Source organism: Carcharodon carcharias, chromosome 8 (assembly GCF_017639515.1).
Source record: "Carcharodon carcharias isolate sCarCar2 chromosome 8, sCarCar2.pri, whole genome shotgun sequence".
Taxonomy (NCBI): domain Eukaryota; kingdom Metazoa; phylum Chordata; class Chondrichthyes; order Lamniformes; family Lamnidae; genus Carcharodon; species Carcharodon carcharias.
Window position 1 is genome coordinate 150,626,982 of NC_054474.1, and position 6,000 is coordinate 150,632,981.

A 6,000-nucleotide genomic window follows, 5' to 3' on the forward strand; every position below is an offset into this window, starting at 1 on the left:
TCCCCAACTTGCTGCTGCAGCAGTCACTGCTACTCCATTTTGCTTCGAGGAGATAATAATTCAGACAGTGGGTGCTGTTATTTTGCAATCGAACAATGTGAAAGGATCAGGAACCAGCCTGAATACGAGTGTTTAACTTGCACTAAACTAGAGCTGCAGGTGTAAAAACAATGTGCTGGCAATGACTCATTATTCCTACTGTGTACACTTCTCAGATTACAATGTATGCAAAAATATATACTTGACTCTATTATAAAAGCAAAAAACTGTGGATGCTGGAAATCCAAAACAAAAATAAAAATATCTGGTAAAATTCAGCAGGTCTGACAGCATCTGCGGAGAGGAATACAGTTAACGTTTCGAGTCCATGTGACTCTTCAACAGAACTAAGGAAAAATGGAAGAGAGATGAAATATAAACTCGTTTAAGGGGAGGTGGGACAGGTAGAGCTGGATAGAGGGTCAGTGATAGGTGGAGATTGCCAAAAGATGTTATAGATAAAAGGACAAAGAGGTGTTGACGGTGGTGATATCAGCTAAGAAATGTGCTAATAGGTGACATTGAGGGTAGAAAGCAGGACGAGTAAGGTACAGATAGCCCTGGTGGGGTGGGGGGAAGGGATTGAAATAGGCTGAAAGGTAGAGATAAAACAATGCACGGAAATACATTGAAAAATAATGGAAATAGGTGGGAAAAGAAAATATATAAATTATTGAAAAAAAGGGGTGGGGATGGAGGAGAGAGTTCATGATCTAAAGTTGTTGAACTCAATATTCAGTCCAGAAGGCTGTAAAGTGCCTAATCGGAAGATGAGATTCTGTTCCTCCAGTTTGTGTTGAACTTCACTGGAACACTGCAGCACCAAGGATGGACATGTGGGCATGACAGCAGAGCGGTGTGTTGAAATGGCAAGCAACAGGGAGGTCTGGGTCATGCATGCGGACAGGCCGAAGGTGTTCCACAAAGCTTTCCACAAAAGGTGTTCCAGTCTGTGTTTGGTCTCTCCAATGTAGAGGAAACCGCGTTGGGTGCAGCGAATGCAGTAGATTAAATTGAGGGAAGTACAAGTGAAATGCTGCTTCACTTGAAAGGAGTGTTTTGGCCCTTGGACGGTGAGGCGAGAGGAAAGTAAAGAGACAGGTGTTGCACCTTCTGTGGTTGCATGGGAAGATGCCGTGGGAGGGGATTGAGGTTTAGGGGGTGATGGAGGAGTGGACCAGGGTGTCCCGGAGGGAATGCTGCTAGTGGGGGCAAAAGGAAGATGTGTTTGGTGGTGGCATCATGCTGGAAATGGTGGAGGATGATCCTTTGAATGCGGAGGCTCATGGGGTGGTAAGTGAGGACAAGGGGGACCCAATCATGGTTCTGGGAGGGAGAGGAAGGTATGAGGGCAGATGCGCAGGAGATGGGCCGGACACGGTTGAGGGCCCTATCAACCACCGTGGGTGGAAAACCTCAGTTAAAGAAGAAGGAAGACATGTCAGAGGAATTGTTTTTGAAAGTGGTGTCAGAACAGATGTGACAGAGGCGAAGGAACTGAGAGAATGGGATGGAGTCCTTACAGGAAGCGGGGTGTGAGGAGCTGTAGTCAAGGTAGCTGTGGGAGTCGGTAGGCTTGTAATGAATATTGGTGAACAGTCTATCACCAGAAATTGAGACAGAGGGTTCAAGGAAGGGAAGTGTTAGTGATGGACCATGTGAAAATGATGGAGGGGTGGAAATTGTAAGTAAAATTAATAAATTTTTCCAGGTCCAGACGAGAGCATGAAGCAGCACCGAAGCAGTCATTGATGTACCGGAGAGAGAGTTGTGGGAGGGGGCCGGAGTAGGACTGGAACAAGGAATGTTCCATATACCCCATAAAGAGACAGGCATAACTGGGGCCCCCATGCTGGTACCCATAGCCACACCTTTTATTTGGAGGAAGTGAGAGGAGTTTAAGGAGAAATTGTTCAGTGAGAGAACAAGTTCAGCCAGACGGAGCAGAGTAGTGGTGGATGGGGATTGTTCGAGGAAGAAGTGGAGAGCCCTCAGACCATCCTGGTGGGGGATGGAGGTGTAGAGGGATTGGACTCCATGGTGAAGAGGAGGCGATTGGGGCCAGGGAACTGGAAATTGTTGATATGATGTAGGGTGTCAGAGGAATCACGGATGTAGGTGGGAAGGGACTGAACATGGGGAGAGAGAATGGAGTCAAGGTGGCAAGAAATGAGTTCCATGGGGCAGGAACAGGCTGACACGATCGGTCTGCCAGGACAGTCGTCTGTGGATTTTGGGTGGGAGGTAGGCCATCTGAGGTTGGAAGCTGTGGAAGGAAGATCTCCAGAGGAGATAAGGTCAGTAACAGTCTTGGAAACAATGGCTTGATGTTCAGTGGTGTGGTCATGGTCCAGGGGAGAGGTAGGAGGAAGTGTCTGTGAGTTAATGCTCAGCCTCTGCAAGATAGAAGTCAGTGCACCACACAACAGCACCACCCTTGTCAGCAGGTTTGATGACAATGTCATGCCAACAGTTCTCAATGAAAAGATCAAGAGAAGGTAAGAATCCAGAGGGAGGGATCCAGGTGGAGGCACCTTTGTCTCCGTGCTCACTTCTTTGGGCAGGAGTCCTCTTCCCGTTCAACGGATCCTTTTACCCGCCTCCAATATTCTCCCTCCACCTGGACCCCGCCCTCTGGATTCTTATCTTCCCTTGATCTTTTCATTGAGAACTGTCGGTGTGACATTAGTCGTCTCAATTTCTCTGCTCCTCTCACCCACTCTAACCTGTCTCTCTCTGAACTTCTTGCACTCTGTTCTCTCAGTCCAACCCTGACATTTCTTGGCTAATATCACCACCGTCAACACCTTTGTCCTTTTGACTATGACATCTTTTGGCATTCTCCACCTATCACGGGCCCTCTATTCAGCTCTACCTGTCCCACCCCCCCTAAAACCAGCTTATATTTCATCTTTCTATTTTTCCTTAGTTTTGATGAAAAGTCATTCGGACTCGATATATTAACTGTATTCCTCTCCGCAGATGCTGTCAGACCTGCTGAGTTTTTCCAGCCATTTTTGTTTTGGATTTCCAGCTTTTGCTTTTATGGATAGAGAGCATAATGAGTTCATGGGGTAGGGCTTCCATTCCTTACTGCAGTCTACATACAGCTCCTGCATTGGCAGCAGAAATACCTCAAGTGGAAGGTCTAAAATAGTCTCCAGCAGAAGATATTTTCAAAATTTACAGATTTTAAAACGGTTAAGAAGTTAAAAGGATTGTTTCCAGTGGTTGGCAAATAATAGAATTAGGATGATCACTAGAAAAGCAAAGTGAGGAGCTGGCATTTTCAACCCACAGAGAAAAATTAGAACATAAAATGCTTCCACTACCCTTTTAGGCACAGCATTCCAGATTCCAGGAAAAACATGTTTTCCCCTCATGTCACTGTTGTTGTTTTTGCCTCTTAACATAAGATGACCTTCAATTGCTGGATTTGGAGGCTGTTGGCCAGAAGCCTTAATCGAAACAAGGTAGCGATTGAAACTGAAGGTAGGTGTTAACTTGTATCGCTTGAAGTTCGTGCTTTGGGTGCACAGGCAATTAAGCCGCAAAAATCTCAAATCAAGGAGTGCAGAGTACAAAGAATTTTCAAAATACAATCTACCTTTTAGTGAGAGGCACAAGTTTACCATATATTTAAAAACTATTTCAAACAGTATTTGACTGAAGCTTTATTTCTGAAACCTCACGGCAGACCATTCAATCACCAACTGAAAACAACAAACATGTTTCTGAAACTACACTGAGAACAGCATTTTATTTAGAATAAGGAAAAATGACAGTACTCACAAACAGCAACATGAATGACTTTAAAAAATAACATTAAAAGGGACACCGATCTCCAAAAAAGGTAGCATTTAAATGCCCCATTACTCTAAATACATTGAACACTGCCCATCCAAAATATTCCTTTGTTACAATCCAGATATCATGTTTCTAGAGGATTTGTAAGGAATGAAGAGTTAATTGCTGATGATGCATTTATTGTGGCATTTTACAAATCAGCTTGGTTAAGGATGCATATAAAACAGGTAAAGAGTATATGCACCTCAATGTGTTTATTCTACCCCCTCAAATGAGTGTGAATGAGGTGGCTTGAGTATTGCAGAAACAACAAATGTCATCAGGAGTGGATCTCCACAGGCTAAGCATCTTTTTTATCTTTGTTTTAACCCAAACAGATGGAATGAGGGTCTGACGGGGAACCTGGTGGCTCACTTGAACACATCTCCTCTGCTTGACACCTGGGTTTGAATTAAATGGACAATGTGGGAAGAATAACAAAAAAGGCCCACAGGTTATTAACATTTGGTCACTCTGGATTTTGGCTGACAGCAGTATAAAGGATTTTTGCTTTTTTTCTTCTAAATCAGGACCAACTCAGTGACAGCACTGTGAGATTAGGTACACTACATCTATTCAAAGTGTGAGTGACAGTAGATTCTCAAATAACTAATATGAGACAGTGATGTGAAAATCAAAAATAGCAGATGCTCATATCTATTCTGGCTTTACAGACTGCTATTTGGAAGATTTATGTGGAATGCAGGGCACTACTTACAGTCACGAGGCAAGGACACTATTCCTTTCACCAGCTTTAATCCCTACCAGACAGTTGGAATGAAGATCTGCTGTCTGATGGGGAAAAACAGTCCTTTCACTGAAGAGACTTGGGTTTTGGGATACAGGAAGTTTGTCAAATGTGAAAAAGGCCCTATACTTTGCTGCTATCAATTCAGGCAGCACACAACAAAGCTATCCTTTATTTGGCACTACTTGTGTTAACTTATACAAATTAAATAACATGAGGCTATTTATCTCCAAACTTTCAGGCAGCTATTGCATTCTTCACACTGTTATATCATTCTATTGTACTGGAGACTCCCGTACAAACTCTGACTTGAGAACACCTAGAGTAGCAGAATCTAATGTTTCAGATTCCAGCTCTGCCCTGACTTTCCACCTCATAGAGCTCTGAATTCTCAGTCGTTGGAGCACACTGCAGATAGAGATTGACAGGTTTTTGGATACTAAGGGAATGAAAGGATATGGCGGGAGAGTGGAATTGAGATAGGAGATCAGCCATAACCTAACTGAATGATGGAACAGGCCAGATTGTCTGCTCCTGCTCCTACTTATGTTTAATACCTTCTATACAAAATGAAGAATGTCCACTCTATGCCTATTGAGTGCTGATGTGTAATCATATATGGAACTGTGTAACCCAGGTAATCCTGCCCTTCAAGGGAGAAGGCGTGGGGAAGACACAAATGGCACCTCATTTTGCTGTGCCACTTCCCCACTCCAACCACTATCCTTGATGAAAATGAAGTTTCATTGCTGGTCACAGAATATTTACATAATTACACAACTAAGGTTCATGGGCTTTACTCAGTTGACTGTTGACATTCATTAACCGTTTATTTTCTGTTGTTAAAGGCTGCACTGCCAAGAATGTTCACGCTTGCTCAACCAAAGGCAGCTTAACCTGGCACTGAGAGAAAACCCTGGCTTTGCAGCCATGGCAGCAGACTTGACATTTGAATAACAAGGTGCATCCAAAGGATCCGATTTAAAATGAGCAGACTGGTTCATTGAACCCAAGAATACAGAAACTTATTAGGCAAGTTTTACATTGGCCAAAATGTCATTGTTGTTGGGATATGGGCAACACCGGTTGAGATTGTATTTTGTCCATCTGTAACTCGATATCAGGTGTTGGTAGAGGGCCTTCTTTCTGAATAGCGGCTGGCAGCTTGACTCCTGGAGAAAGCTTACCAGCCACTACACAGCTTAGAGCAGATTTGGGATAGGTGACAACCCCGGTTGAATATTTTTACTACCATATGTTTTTCTGGTATAAAGCCCACAGATTTATTGGATTCAACTTTATGATAGTGGAATTAGAACCAGTGACTTCTGTGTTGCTAGTCCAGTATGCGACTGTTAACTGTATTT